Source organism: Martes martes, assembly GCF_963455335.1.
Source record: "Martes martes genome assembly, chromosome: 9".
NCBI lineage: Eukaryota > Metazoa > Chordata > Mammalia > Carnivora > Mustelidae > Martes > Martes martes.
Window position 1 is genome coordinate 20052388 of NC_137896.1, and position 16151 is coordinate 20068538.

The window sequence follows — 16151 nt, forward strand, 5'->3', positions numbered from 1 at the left end:
CCTCCCCCAACACAGATTGTCTCCAACAGAGAGGCTTGAAATAGAACTGATCTCCCATCCCAGAGATTTGCCCTATACAGAGACCCTCCTCCATCCCCATCCCCATCCCCAGAGGATGGGGGAGAGATCCCTTTCCCTAGACTCCTACAGACAAAGGTCTTTACCTCCTCATCCTCAAGCCACCTTTTCTGTTCCTGGCAAAATTCTTTAGTTCCACACTAGGTGATCTGGGCAGAAACTAGGGGTCCCTATTGCCTACCTCCAGCCCATACACACCCAGACCTGAAGACGGCCACTGATGCCTTCTTTGACAAGTCAAACAATGCTGTATATGTATCAGTTGGTCATTGTTGATTTATGTGTGGATTTTATAAGGGTACAAAATGCTTACCCTTTCTTTCCTTTCCCCTTATGATGTCTGCTGCTGTCTAAGACCCAAGGGGGGCTGTGAAGGTCTTTCATTAGTTAGAAATGGGGTCATTCATTCATTCATTCATTCAGCAAACCTTTTCCCTGCCCTACCGTGCACGTGACTGTCTTCCCACTATTGTGGGAACCACCAGGACAATGTGAGAGTGGTCCTTGTCTAGGTCACCCACCACACTTCTTGGGTCTGTGGGGACATTGGAGAGCATTCAGTCCAATCATCCTTCCTGCAATGCTTAAGCCATCCCTGAAACACCCCTTCTTTCACAGATAAGCACACCCAGTGAGATGTCCTGCTCAAGGTCACCCGGAGTCCAGGGTAGAGCCAGGCTAGGCCCCAGGAATCCTGATGCTCCTCCTGCGCCTTCCCTTCCATGACCTTGTCTGTCCTTCCATTCCTCTCCCTGGCTGTTCAGGGTTTGGCCACCACACTGTCAAGAGATGACATTTGAAACAGACACCCATCCCTCTAGCAGTCATCAGATGTCAGCAGTTGGAGGAGAAAAGCCTCTGTATCACTCTTTTCCTGCTAATTGCCACAAATCCCTCTTCCCAGGCCAGGGTGGCAAGCTCCCAAGCAGCCTTCCCTTACTGGAAAATTCTGCTCCCTCGTGTACCGGCTGTGTGACATTGGACTACTTACTTAACTTCTCTTAGCTTCACCTTCTTCATCACTGAGACATGAAAATAATAATAATAATAACAGCCTTGTTCAGTTCTTGGAAGGATCCGGTGAGTCTTGTATGTAAAATGCCTACCCGTGAATGCTCAGTGCCTGGTATGTGGTAGCAATTATTCTGTCATTGTCGTTGCTGCCATATCGAATGGCCATGTCTCATTGTTCAGGGAAAGCGAGTGTGCAAGAAAAAGCCCGTGATGTATGTGAAAGCCAGGGTGAGTTGGTATGTGCACTCTTCTGTCTTTGCCTCGCCTCCCCCTCCTCAACCCTTCCGGGAAAGGAATGGAGGTCAGGAATTGGGCAGAGGGCAGGGGACCTGGCAGGCAGCCCCAGGAGGCAAACAGGACAACCTGCCTAGCTGGTAATGAGCTGGGCGTGCTCTAGAGGAGCCATCAGCCTCCAGATTCTCCCGAAAAGCTCCTCTAGGGGCACCCTCTCGAGAGGAATTTGCAGCAGCATGGCCCCCTGCGCTGAAACACACCGCACACAAACACACATGCACTCTCACACAGCGAATGACAAGATAACTGACAGGTGGACAAAGAAGCAAGGGCCAGCGCCCAGATTCAAGGACACTGGCAGGTTTACACTGGGCAGTGCACACAGGTCAAGGACGGGCCAGCACATGGACATACAGAAGGTCTGAACTGAGACTGGCCAGCACACAGAGAAACCAGGACAGACAACCCCTAGATCGAGCCCCGTGGGTACAGGGTACCGTCACCCAGATGACAGACACACAGCAGCACAGGACAGGCATGTACATGGAGAGTTGTACACGCACTGACAGACACCCCGACACGGATCACACATACACATTCACACCCAGACCCATAGTCAGGCAACCCGGAGTGCAAGAATACCCCTACAGGATTACTGAAGGGGAAAAGAGGGAAGAACAAAGGGAGGAAAAGGGGCAGAGGAGACATAAAAAGAAACATGCTAGAAGAGGGAAGAGGGAGCCAGAGAAGGACATGCCAGGCAGAGGCACCAGCCAGAAGGGCATGAAAGAGACAAAGGTTCCGCGGCCTTCCTCTTGGCCCATGCCAGAACCCAGCCCTGGGACCAAGAAAATGGGAGCTTGGGAGGGTGTGTGGGGAGGGAGCAGGAGCCATCCCTGCTGCCCATGCTGGGAGTCCGGGCGGGGGCTCTCCTCTCAGGACCACACAAGGTCCTACAGTCTTGAGGGGCTTGGGGGAATCCCAGGAATCCTGCCAAGTGAAGCGAGGACAAGGACGGTATGCTGGATCAATCCTGCAGTCTGGGACCAGCTGGAATGAGCACCCCATGAGATTGCTTTCTGGTTTTGATGCTTTCGGTACCCAAGGGGTTAAACGCCTGGCCAACAGAGATGGAGGCCCCTTTTGGGGAGAATAAATAGGGTTAAATAGAACTGGGCTTATCTCCCAGAGCAGGCAGCAACATGGGGGATGGGGCAGGGAGCCCTTGAATTAATGGCCTGGAAAGGCAACATCATGAGCATCATTTTGGGGCTGAATGATCACAGATAGACCCCCTCCCCTTCCTTTTCCAGAGCAAGTTCTGTCAGTGAGCCTTTTCCTGCTGAGGGGACAGTTGCTGGCTCTACACCTCATCCTCCCTCCCTTAAGCTGGGGCGATGGCGAGGTTTGTCCTGCAGCTGGAAGAAGCCATGTCTACCTTGCCCCAAACCAGAGCTCAATTTCCTGATGCCGTATCTGTGGACACAAGGGAGGAGAGGGGGCAGCAGGGCAGAGGGTTCCAAGTGGGCAGCCCATGCCTGGAACAAAGACCCTGAGTCTTCCCTCCTTTGGTGTGACAAACTGGGGGGACTGTGGGGGGCGGCTGCTGCCTCCAATAGCTCAGGGTACAACATATTAAAATAAATCAATGACTAAATGTGAGTGGTTTTCCTTGCTAAATTAGCCTCCCATCTCTGGAGGTAAGCAGGCAGAGGCTGGATGTCTATCAGGGACAATGTCCAGGGCAGTCCTGTTTCAGGGTACAGAAGGCTGCGCGTCATAATTTCTGGACTTCTAGATTCAAGCCTTCTGTGCAGATGGCTCTGAGAAAAGGCCAGGGAGCAGGGGATGTAGGGACCCAGGCCTAGCCCTCAGCAGCCTTGGAAACCAGGAAAGGCTGCCTGCAACTGACAAAGGCATGCTGGAACAGACTTGTGGGTTAGAGCAATGGTTTCTACCCCTTTCTGAGAACAGTCTCCTGTTATTCTGGGAGGCGGGGGTCGGGGGGGCACAGCGACCTCACTCCCCACTGGGTCCCCAGCACACGGGAGAGTTGCAAAAAACATGTGTGGGGTTGAATTAAATCTATATCACACGGCGTGCCTGGGTGGCTCAGTGTTAAGCGTCTGCCTTCAACTCAGGTCATGATCCCAGGGTCCTGGGATCCAGCCGAGCATCGGGCTCCCTGCTCCACGGGAAGCCTGCTTCTCCCTCTCCCACTCGCCCTGGTTGTATTCCCTCTCTCACTGGCTCTCTGTCAAATAAATAAACAAAATCTAAAAAAATAAAAAAAAATCGGTATCACAAAACCATTCCCCCCCCCCCCCTGAGCTTTTAGTATAACTGGCTGAGGAAACACACATACACAATGACCAAAATCCAGCTCTGAATTTAGAGTTCTGTTGTCCCTCTAAACAGATTTGTCTTTTATATCCACATCACCTGTCAGGTTGAAAGGTAGTCATACATACACTTGCAAGATGTGATCTTTGTTCAGAATGGGCTTGGGGTACACACTCAGATTCAGGGACTCCTTTTGAGAGCACTCAGCACCCTTAGGAATCTGTGGGTCCCTGGTTCTAGTGACGGAGAGACAACGGTAGGGGAGGCTCTGACTGGTGAGCCCTGCATTGAGAACCCTGGGCTCCAGGGGTGCCAAGGGGCTGGGGAGCTGTCTGACCTCCTGGACACTCAAATCTCGCTTGTTCTCTCTGCTCTATGAGGACACAGTGACAAGGTGGCCATCTGCAGGCCAGGAAGAGTGCTCCCCAGAAACCGACCCTGCCAGACCTTGATCTGGGACTTGAGCCCCTGGAACTCCGAGTCAGTGAATGTTCCTCGGGTAAGCCACCCAGTCTGTGGTGTTTTGTTAAGGCCCTCCAACTGACTAAGACACTGAGTGTCTCTGCCAGCCCCTCCCACCCCTAGGATAGTGGGCAAAGATTTTTCTAGGTCACAATGCCTTTGGACATCTGATGAGGCTGAAGGTCCTCTTTCCAGATGCATACACATGTCACACAGAGTTTCAAATCCTCTATAGCCTGCCCAAGATGACTCCGTGATCTCCAAGTTAAGAGCCCAACCTGTAAATTTCTCTCGCTTCCAGTTGCGCTGAGAGTCAGAGCTGGGTGAAGTGTCCACGTTACTATTAACACGTGTTTATTCTATGCATGTTCTTTCGTGATTGCCTTACAGCATCCCTGTGAGCTGGGATTGGTTTCATGTCCATTTACAAGATGAGGACAGCAGAGTACAAAGAATCTAAGTAACTTGCCCCAGGTCTCAAGCTAGGTTGTGGTGGATCCAGGATTCAAACCCAGGTTCAGAGCTCTCCTTAAACCCTCAGCTCTCTAGGTGAGTCCTCGTGGTAGGGCTTGGACCCTGGGCTCTGGGGATGGGCTACAGTCTAGATCTGGCTCCCACTGGCCAGATAGCTCTCCAGGCATTGACTGGTATATATGTCTACTCTGGCCACCGTCTTCTTCCTCCCAATTATACAGGCAATTCCTCTGGGACAGGGAGATGGGGAGGTACACAGCAGGCACATAGTGGGTGCTCAGAAGAACTTGTGAGTTTCATTAACGTCTGGGTACAGTCTGGCCTCAGAGGGCTGCACTCTGTGTGTTCTGGGCTTTCCAGCCTCAAGAGAACATGACTGTTACCCCCACAGGATGCCTTAGCCCAGCACAGTTGATAATGTCTCCTGGGACATCAGTTGTTTCCTAACCTGGGATGTGTGAGCCCTCACCCAGAATTGGTTCGTTTTATGTCATATTATTATTTTTTTTAAAGATGTTACTTTTATTTTTTTTTTAACTTTTAAAGATTTTATTTATTTGACACAGAGAAAGAGAGAGAGAGAGAGAGTACGAGCAGGGAGAGCGGCAGGGGGAGGGAGAAGCAGGTCCCGCTGAGCAGAGCCGGACATGGGGCTCAATCCCAGGACCCTGGGATCATGACCTGAGCCGAAGGCAGATGCCCAACGACTGAGCCAACCAGGTGCCCCAAGATTTTACTTTTTTTTTTTTTTAAGATTTTGTTCATTCATTTGACAGAGAGATAGAGATCACAAGTAGGCAGAGAGGCAGGCAGAGATAGAGTGGCGGGGGGAGCAGGCTCCCCACTGAGCAGAGAGCCTGATGTGGGACTCGATCCCAGGACCCCGAGATCATGACCCGAGTTGAAGGCAGAGGCTCAACCCACTGAGCCACCCAGGCGCCCGAAGATTTTACTTTTAAATAATCTCTACACGCAACATGGAGCTCCAGCTCACCACCCTGAGATCAAGAGTCACACGCTCTACCCACTGAGCCAGCCAGCTGCCCCTATATTATATTATTTTATATCTAAAAAATCTACCAGCAGATTCTGAGTCTCCTGGATGACCAAACTGCTGTTATTGTCATAGGCCTCATGACAAAAGACCAGAGGGGGGTTAAATGCTGAAGCATACCGAACCATACTCATTGTGCAAGTGGCAATTTAACTTCAGCATACATCATCCATCACATTAAATTAATTGTGTTATTTTGAGTCTTTTTATTTGGTAGCTTTGTTTGTATCCCATCGGCACATTGTCTTAGCTTTTCTTGTTGTCCAGAGCTAAAAGGATAAGGATTTCCACCTACCTTTATGTTTGTACACATTTCAGTAAAATTGTAATAAGGATAACTCATCAATTGTTGGGAAGGGGCTGTGATTTTTTTTTCCCCCCGTTCAAAGAGGCTCGTGTATGACTCAAGTGTGAGCGGCATGCATTTAATTCATTCTGACCAAGTAGAAAATAAGCTTCGCACATTGGTGCCCCACACACAGCCCCTGCCACCTGGACGGGTCCCCATCCTCCTTTTGGCTCCCCACTGCTGCCTTCAAGGGGAAATATGACAGCGTAATGAACAGTTGTACGACGTGCTATAAAAAGGCAATTAAGGGAACTATTGGACTGGGACAAGCCAGTGTGACCTGGTTAATAGCTCTGAGCTGAGCTGGGCCGTGGGGAGGAGGGGCGGGAGGAGGGGGAGGGGACTTGCTGCTCTACAGCCGGCTGAGGCTGATCTCCCCTGCCTGCTGTGTATGGGGGCACCCAGGGTGGCCCTAGGACCAATGGGTCCAGGGACTGCTTAAGGAGGATGTTGGTTCAGAGTCCCCTCTGCCACTCCTGGTTGAGTAACCCTGGGCCGGTGGTTCAGGGTCTCTCAGCCTCAGTTTACCCATCTATAAACAGGGATAAAAACAAATGTCCTAGAACTATATCCTGGCAGTGGGAAGAAGGGGTGACCCAGTCACTGTTATACTGGTCGGCGCTCAGAAATGTGCACGGAGTCCAGAGGAAGACGTGGATGAGGCTTTCACTATATTTTCAATTAGGATTAACTCCATTCAACACAATCTGTGGCTGGTGTGTGTGTGTGTGTGTGTGTGTGTGTGTGTGTGTGTGTGTGTGTATGCTATTCTCAGCTCGCCTAGGCTCTGCAGGACAGTTCCTTTTTTTTTTTTTAAGTGTTTCAAGTTTTTATTTAAACTTTAGTTAGTTAATATATAGAGTAATATTGATTTCAGGAGTAGAATTTATGATTCATCACTTCCGTACAATACCCAGCGCTCATCGTAGCAAGTGCCCTCCTTAATACCCATCACCCATTCAGTCCATTCCCCACCCACCTCCCTCCGTCAACCCCGCTTGTTCTCTAGCATTAAGAGACTCTTATGCCTCGTTTTCCTCTCTCCTTTTTCTCTTTACCCCTTTCCCATATGTTCATCTGTTTTGTTTCTTAAATTCCACATATGAGTGAAATTATACGGTATCTGTCTTTCTGCAACTGACTTATTTCTCTTAGCCTAATACATTCTAGCTCCATCCACATGGTTGCAAAGGACAAGACTTCATTCTTTCTGATGGTTGAAGGAGTTCTTCTTTTTTTTTTTTTAAGATTTTATTTATTTATTTGACAGAGAGAGAGATCACAAGTAGGCAGAGAGGCAGACAGAGAGAGGGGGGGGAAGCAGGTTCCCTGCTGAGCAGAGAGCCCGATGTGGGGCTTGATCCCAGGACCCTGAGATCATGACCTGAGCCAAAGGCAGAGGCTTAACCCACTGAGCCACCCAGGCACCCCTGAAAGAGTTCTTTGATCAGATCTCCTGGAATCCTCTGTGTGGCCATCCACCTTGAGATGCCTCCTCCCCTTCGGAAACTCTCTCTTTTCTCCTCAGGCCCTCAGTCTTTGTTCTCTCCAAATGCTCCTATTTCTGAACCATCTTTGGCCTGTGCCAGCTTTCAGGATGGAGAGGGAAAGAAACACTTCCTTCTCCATGCAAATGCCTGTCACACTCTCCTCACCAGTGTTGGTGGGAAGATGGGTGAATTGTAACCTGATAAGTAGGCAGTAAAGCACCTGGCACATAGTAAGTGTTCAGTAAATGCTAGTTATTTTTTTTTAAGATTTTATTTATTTATTTGAGAGAGAAAGAGAGCCAGCACGTGTACACACATGTGCACAGGTGCACAAGCATGGGGGAGGGGCAGAGGTAGAGGGAGAAGCAGGCTCCCCACTGAGCAGGGAGCCTGATGCGGATGCAGACTCCACCCCAGGACCCTGGGACCACGACCCAAGCTGGAGGCAGACGCCCAGCCAACGGAGCCACGTGGGTGCCCAAAGCTAGCTATTCTAATTGTTATTGTCACAACTGGAAAAGCTCTGGGTTTATATTTAGCACCTAGCCCAGTGCCTGACACACAGTAGGTGCTCAATGAGTGTGGGCTGACTGATAATGAATGAAACCTCACTTGGTTCCACGCTTTACAATCTGTGAGCTTACACTAACCCCTCCTTGAGCCTCGGGTGCTCAGTAATCCACTAAGGATATGATCCTACCACACGGTCAGAGATGGAGATGTGCCGTATAAACTGTGAACTCCTGCCCACTGTGGGAACCGGTTCTGTCAGTCTCCACCTTCACCTCCACTAGTCTGTGCCTGGCACTTGGATCTGAGAGCCTGGGGGGAGGGGGCCGGCTCAACCCTCCCCGCCCCCAACATGCATTTATCCTAAAATAGAAAACCAGCAGAGCAAATTGGTCCGCATGGCATGGCCCCCATTTCCTCCTCCCCACAGCCTCAGATAGAAATGGCATTGAAAGCCAGCTCAGCGACAAAGGAGCAATCAGGAGTCATTATGGCTCATTTGGGGGAGAGGGCTTGGTGATTGGCTGAGAAGCACCAACTCTTTTCTCACTGGAGATGAAGAGGGTCTGCAGAAGGCGGCTGGAAAACCAGTCCCTCAGCTCCCTCCCCCCAGTGCCTGGCCACAAGCTCCCAAAAGGCTCTGAAGGCTGGGCTCAGAAGGAGGCTGTGCCCTCTGGGAAGGAAGCTGCCCTCAGGCCTAGCCACTGCCGCCCCTAGTCACTGAAGTCTCCTCTATGGGCCTGATGCTCTCCTGGCAGAGGTCTAAGGCCAAGTCTTGTCTTCTCCACCACCCAGCTGCCCTCATGCGCACTCACAGTCTACGAGGCCCTGTGAGCTCTGACCCCAGACCCGCCTGGGCCGCCTCCTATCCAGAAGGTCAGTGGGAGCTCTTCGCTCCTGCTACAGGGAGGGACTTGCTTCCCACCCCGCTCAGCCTTGTTTCTGGGATTCAGAACCTACACTTGAACCAGGCAGGGCCAAATTCAAATCCAATCTCCACCGTTTTGTAGCTGTGTGACCAAGGGATTCACTTCACCCAACAGAGCCTCATCTGTTTCATGGGGATAATCAGCCCTCCCTCTAGGGGTGGCAGAAAGGATTACCTCAAAGGATATAAAGCATCTAAAAGATCTCGCGTGTAATACATCCTTCGTGGATATCAGCTCGAATTATTATGCATTCTTAGGTTTCAGTGTCACCTCCTCCTGGAAGCCCTCTTTGATTCCCCAAGACTGGGTTTGTCCCTCCCAGGTATTCCTATCTGTACTTGGCCCTGGCCTTCTGCACATACATGCAGGTGTAACTGTGTCTTACTTGTCCTTGTATCCTGGTGCTCAGCACAGAGACTGCCGTGGACAGTGTTCCTCACAGGCATCTGGACAAACCACTGTGCTGACAGCCAGGACCGCATGAGGATGCCAAGCACCCCTGGCCCCCAGGAGCCTGGAGGAGGGATGGTGGGGCTGAGTCCCCAAACATCCTTGCCGTATGCTTCAGCCTCCCCGTCTCTCCATGCCAGTCCCCAGACAATTGCCTGGACAGTCCCCCATGTGGGAGCACCTTCCACCCTGCTCTTCCGCTCACAAGTCTGCCATGGGACCACCCCGCTCTCAGACCCTGCCCCTGGGCCCTGACACAGGCCCCCTCTCCAGGGGAGTCCGTGTCCTTGTAATTAGGGTGATAATAGCCACCATTTAGCAGGGGCTTGTTTTTTCCATCAAAGGGACTAAACATGTTATCTCATTTATCCTCAACCTCAGCCCCTAGCTTAGGTTCAAGGGGACATGCTGGGGTCTCAGGTAAGGAAGGAGGGGTGGGAAGCAGCAGGGCCTCAGGAGAGCTGGGGTGGGGGGCCCTCTCCAATTCCCACATTTGTGTCCTCTGCAGGTCGCCTTCGTGCTGGCACTGACCCTCCATGCTGAGGGAAACATGACTGCCCACAGCTCCTCTGTCCACCACATCCTAGCGGTCCTTACCACCGTGGGACTGGCTACCGGCTCGATGCTTGGCTTGAAAAGTCCCAGGCAGCTGGACACACGTGCCTGCCTTTCTCCTGAGGTTGATGTGAGGTTTCTGTGGGGTGGTGGGCGGGAAATCCCGTGTCCTTTAGGAAGGGCTCAGGAAATGGCAGCTGGGGTTAGCCTTGGTGTGGTTGCTGTTAGTGGTGGCAGAATCACCAGCACGGGCCCTGCTCAGCCTCCAGGGATGTGACCCTCCCAGGTGGGCCTATGAGGCTGGAGCTGCCCCATTTGGGTCTGTTCTGAGGAGTAACAAACTCTGCTCTGAAAACCTGCCCTAAACCCAGGGCCGTTCGAAGGATGGGGCTCTCAGGGAGCCTGCCGGAGTTGTCCCCTGGCTGGCCTCGATCCTTCCAGCTGCAGACCAAGGCTGGGGTTTTCCTCTTAGGGACTCACAGCGGGGGTTGTGGCATCAACATGAAGGGTCACTGAAGGTCACCGAAGGGTCAGGAGGCCTCCTCCAAGCAAAGATGTAAAAGCCAAATGACTGTGCTTACCAAAGGGCTTCTAGTAGAGGGTGTCTGTCAGTGTCAGAAATTCCAAGGCCACATGCCATCTTGAGATAGGAGGTTCTCTCCGTGAGGTCCCTGAGTCTAGGTCCCATAGACATGGAAAGATCCCGGTCCTGGGACAGACAGATCCAGCTGCTGGCCTCCTTCCTTTGGCTCCTGAATCAATCTGAGCCCAGGTGTGGGTGCTGCAGACTCCCCCCCACCCCCCTTCTCCCAGCTCATGGTGCTGGGCTCAGCCTCTGCGGCCTTCAGTGCTTAATGCTGCATAGAAGCATTAATCGGAGGGGGGAAAGGAACCATGAGAGACTGTGGGCTCCAAGAAACAAACTGAGGGTTTTAGAGGGGAGTGGGGTGGGGGAATGGGTTAACCCAGTGATGGGTATTAAGGAGGACTCGGATTGCATGGAGCACTGGGTGTTGTGCATAAACAATGAATCATGGAGTAATGCATCAAAAACTAATGATGCACTATATGGTTACTAACGTAACATAATAAAAAAAAATTTTAAAGAAAGCATTTGGGGGCGCCTGGGTGGCTCAGTGGGTTAAAGTCTCTGCCTTTGGCTCAGATCATGATCTCAGGGTCCTGGGATCAAGCCCTGCATCGGGCTCTCTGCTCAGCAGGGAGCCTGCTTCCCCCCAACCCCTGCCTGCCTCTCTGCCTGCTTGTGATCTCTGTCTGTCAAATAAATTAAGAAAATCTTTTAAAAAAATAATTTAAAAAAAAGAAAAAAAAAAGGAAAGCATTTGTGTTACTTCCACATTGGACTATTATAAATGTAGCCCTGACATCAGCGGGGTGCTCCCTGCTCCTGGAGATCCGGGAGAGGATGCCCACCCAGGACTGCTCCAGCCCTAATTCCAGGGCTGGTAGATCTTTCCTGAGTCCCAGCAGGTGGGTGTGGGGAGGAGTGCAGTAAAGGCAGGAGCAAAGCTTCCTTCTTTTTGCTCCTGGGCCTCTTGTATTCAAGTTTTGCGCTTCTCCCCTTCCTCCTCACTAGGAAGAGACCTTGGGGCCCCCAAGAATTCTTTCCTGCCACCTGCTGCCCCAGATGCTGCCACCAGCGCCACACCTCCATGGGCACGGAAGGGTGAGGAGGCTACAAGAGAGATGTGGAGTGTAGGGAAATGATTTCAGAAAGCCTGGAGCTCCTGGGAATTCACCTAATGCTTTCTGGTCCGAGATCAATAGATTAGGAGATCTCTAAGTCCTTAATTAAACGAAGTCCTTGAGAAGAAAACTAGGCATCGCTTGCCTCCCCTGACATGAAGCAAGGGGTAACTCTTGTATTTTCTTGGAGCAGAAATGTTCTTTTTTTCTTTTTCTTTTCCTTGATTTTTTTCCACATGGCTCAGAAACAAATGGATATATGTTATATGTGTTATATATGTTATATATGTGTATATACATGTATGCATGTGTGTATATATACATATATGCATACATATATAATGAAAAGTGCCCCTGAAGATCCTGTCACTCACCTACCCACTTTCCAATTCTCCCAAACCACTATTACTGGTTTCCTAAATACCCTTCTTTTTGCCTGTATGACATGTACAAGTATATAAACAAGTACAAATATGTGTTATTGTCCTCTTCCTCCCCCTTTTTTTAAAAGATTTTATTTATTTATTTGACAGACAGAGATCACAAGTAGGCAGAGAGGCAGGCAGAGAGAGGAGGGGAAGCAGACTCCCCACCAGGCAGAGAGCCTGATGTGGGGGATGTGGGGCTCGATCCCAGGACCCTGGGGTCATGACCTGAGCCAAAGGCAGAGGCTTAACCCACTGAGCTTCCCAGGCGCCCCCTTCTTCCCCTTTTTGAAACACAGAAGGAACATATTCTACATTCTATTGTGTGCATTGGTTTTTTTCATCTAATTTGTCTTTGGAGAGCTTTCATATCAGAATATAGAGATTATGCAGTATTCTAAAGAAGCCGAGAATAGACAGCATCGTCGAATCATTTCTCCTTCCCTCTTTTCTTGGTACTTTACAGCTTCCCCTGAATAGATATGCCATTCATTCTTTTTTCCATTCATTCATTTTTTCCTTTATTCGGCATTCACGGACTGCCTGTTCAGTGCTGGACCTCATGTCAGGTGCTGGGGTGACTTGAGTGAGTGCTCTCTGCCCTCCCCTGTCCCAGGGCTCCAAGCCTGAGGAAGCCAGGACACCCCCAGCAAGCCGTGCATGGGGGATGGGACAATCCCTGGCTCACTTCAGTTGTGTGTGACTTCTCTCTGTGAGCCTTGATCTGGACTGGGCTTTGGTCTTTTCTTCCCTTGACTGAACCATGGTGCTGAGCTCACCAGGCTGCCCACCTGGACGTCCATGGGAGCCAATTTCCTTGCTCTGGAGCAATCATTTGTCAACCAGGTTTGGCGATTTGTAAGAATCTGTAGCAGGAATGTGTGTAGAAGTTTACTAAAAGCAAATTCACCATCAGAATTATGTGGCTGGGGACACCTTGGTGGTTCAGTGTGTTAAGAGTCTGCCTTTAGCTCAGATCATGATCCCCAGGGTCCTGGGATAAAGCCCCACATGGTGGGGCGGGGAAGGGTTCCTGCTCAGTGGGGAGCCTGCTTCTCCCTCTCCCTCTGCCTGCCACTCCCCTTGCTTGTGCTCTCTTTCTCTCTCTGTCAAATAAATACAATATTTTTTAAAAAAAGAATTTACGTAGCTCATCTGGGAACAGACAAAAATTCCCATTATGTTCTTAGTACAAAGCACAGGAAATGAGAGCCAAGTGAGGGGCTGGCTGGTGAGTGATAATAAACAAGTCAGAGAGAGAAGATTCAGAACATCCCTGAAATCTTGTGAATGACAAGTTCTTGAGTTTCTCGTGTCTGTCATGCACGTATTACAGCCCACACTGTGCATCTAATGTATTTGCTATTTTAAAGTTTGCCCAGAACAAGGTATAAGAGCCTCTACCTTCTCAAGCCATGCAGCCCCCATTTATTAAATGCTTCCCTTCAGGTGCTGTCCTAGCAGCCCTATGTGGCAGGTGTGACCATCATCACCCCTTTATAGATGAGGCACAGAGAGGGTGAGTCACTGGCCCAGGACTAATGAGTAGTGAGGGACAAGAATGGGTCAGTCCTCTGGAGTCTGTGCTCTAACCACAACAATATCCCTGCCCCTCAAGAGCCCACTTCACTTCTCTGGACCTCAACCTTTCTTAGCTATAAAACAGGGATATCCCACCTGTAAAGAGGGATTAAAAAATTCCATTAAAGACTTTCTTGAACATTTGAAGAGAGAATGCTTGTAAAGGATGTAGGACATCACTCAATATACTGCGGGTAGTATTATTGGAGACTAATACTAACAACAGTCCTGTATTCTGGCTGCCAGGAATGGACCGCTTCTGAGTAGGGCCCTGAGAAGGCTGTGCCTGCAGCCAAGAGCCCGAGACAGGGAGGAAGGAGGAATCAGGAGAAGCTCATTGTTTTAATAAACTCACCTCTGTGTCCCAGCCCCTTCCCTGGCTCCCCGGAGCTCATCCTCTGCTGAGCGGACCAGGGTCCCTCTGGGCAGGGGAGTCTGTTCTCGTCCCATTTCCATTACACACTTGGCTGAACAGAATGGGAAGGGGAGCCCGCAGCCGCCAGGCAGTAATTAATTGCCTATTTGGCTGCCTGCTGGCTCCTGGATGGGGGAGGCAGGACAGCTCCACCTGGGCCAGGGGTATGCGACTGTTGGGAAGTGTCCCTGCTCATCCTGCCCCAACCTTCCCCTCCGAATCCATGCCCAGCCATGTGGGGAGGGATCATGACAGACTAGAGGCACCTTCTGTCCACGTGTGGTCCTGGCCAACAGGACGAAAGGTGGCCTCAGGGTATGCTCTGTCTGGGGAGTTTCTTGAAGGTAGTAAGAGTCACTTTACTTTAACCTGTGAGGAATGAAGGAAAAAGCATCCTCGATTCAGAGGTTTAAGACCCTGGGTTTTCATACTGGCGCTTCTACCCTCTGTCCACGTGACTTTGGGCAAGGCATCTGCCATCTGTCCTCCTCTGGGAAATGGGGTGGGGGTTGGCAATCATGCTCCCATGGACCTGTGCTCTTTGTACCTCCAGTATCCATTCTCTTGGAGAATCACCTGCTTTCCTCCCCATTTCAGAATCATCCTTTTCAGTACAAACAATATCGGCGGGGCCCATCCTGTGGACCCTGATCCAGGCCTAGACATCAGCATTCTCTGTGGAGCTTTTTTTCAAGCATGCTGGAGAAAAAAAAAAAAAAACCCGCTGGTAGTGACAACCTAAAGAATCCTGAATAGGGGCGCCTGGGTGTCTCAGTCATTAAGTGTCTGCCTTCGGCTCAGGTCATGACCTCAGGGTCCTGGGATCCGGCCCCAATCGGGCTCCCTGCTGAGCAGGAAACCCGCTTCTCCCTCTTCCACTCACCTTGCTTGTGTTCCCTCTCTCACTGTGTCTCTCTCTGTCAAATAATAAATAAATAAAATCTTAAAAAAAGAATCCTGAATAAAACAATGACCTATCTCTAAAGGTTGAAGGGGTAAGTTATGGAAGTAAAGCTGCTGATAGTACTTTGTAAGCCTCAAAGCCACAATGAATGTCTGTGAATAAGATCATCACCACCATCATTGTCATCTCCACCAAAATCGTCATTACCATCAACATCATCATCACCATCACCACCGTCACCATCATCGTCATCATTATCATCATCATCATCACCATCATCATCACCACCATCACCATCATCATCACCACCATCAACATTATCGTCATCACCATCACCATCATCATCATCACCATCACCACCATAACCATCCTCGTTATTACCATCATCATCATCACCATCATCGTCATCAGCATCATCATTGTCATTGCTGTTCCCTGGGCCCAAAGACCTTTCCTTGAAAGCAAATGGATTTTCCAACCATTTGGCAGTGGTTTGCAGGAGCCCTAGACTCTGAAGCTTAGTGTGTCCTCAGTGGGAAGGGTTATCTGATCAGCTAGTGATGTCTGCTCTGGGTATTGGAGGGGATCGTGTATGTCCTGGTCATGCTTTTTTCATCTCCCCTGGGTTGGAGGTGGATGCTCCAGGTTAAGTGACACCTCTGGTATTAGAAGCAAACTCAGGACCTCAAAGTAGAAACCAGACATAGTACCAGGGTAAGTTTATCCAGTCAAAGCCAGAGCTGTGGGAGTCCTTCCTGCACCAACTGTTGGGAGCTTGGCTTGAACACGAGAGGACAATTAAAGAGCCTCCAGGAAGCTGCTATGTGCTTAAGACCTGGGGTGCTTCTGGGCTGAAGAACTGGCAGGAAGCTCAAAGCAGATGACCAGAGGTATGTAGTCTGGGAGTCTATAGTTGACACCCCCCTTCCCAACCACTGCTGGTTGATGGATATCTCACCCTCCATCTTTAGCTTGGAGTTGGCTTTTTGGTCAAGAGATGGGAGACTGCTAGCAGGCCCAGAAATCAGCCACCAAAGCTGGACATGGAGGTGGTGGAGGGAAGGTGGGACAGGGCATCAACAGCCTTCTAGCATTTCCCATTACAGGCCACCGGCAAGCCGCTCCACCACCCTCTTCTGAGCCCAGACACAGCTTCGGACTCTGTATCACCATGGTG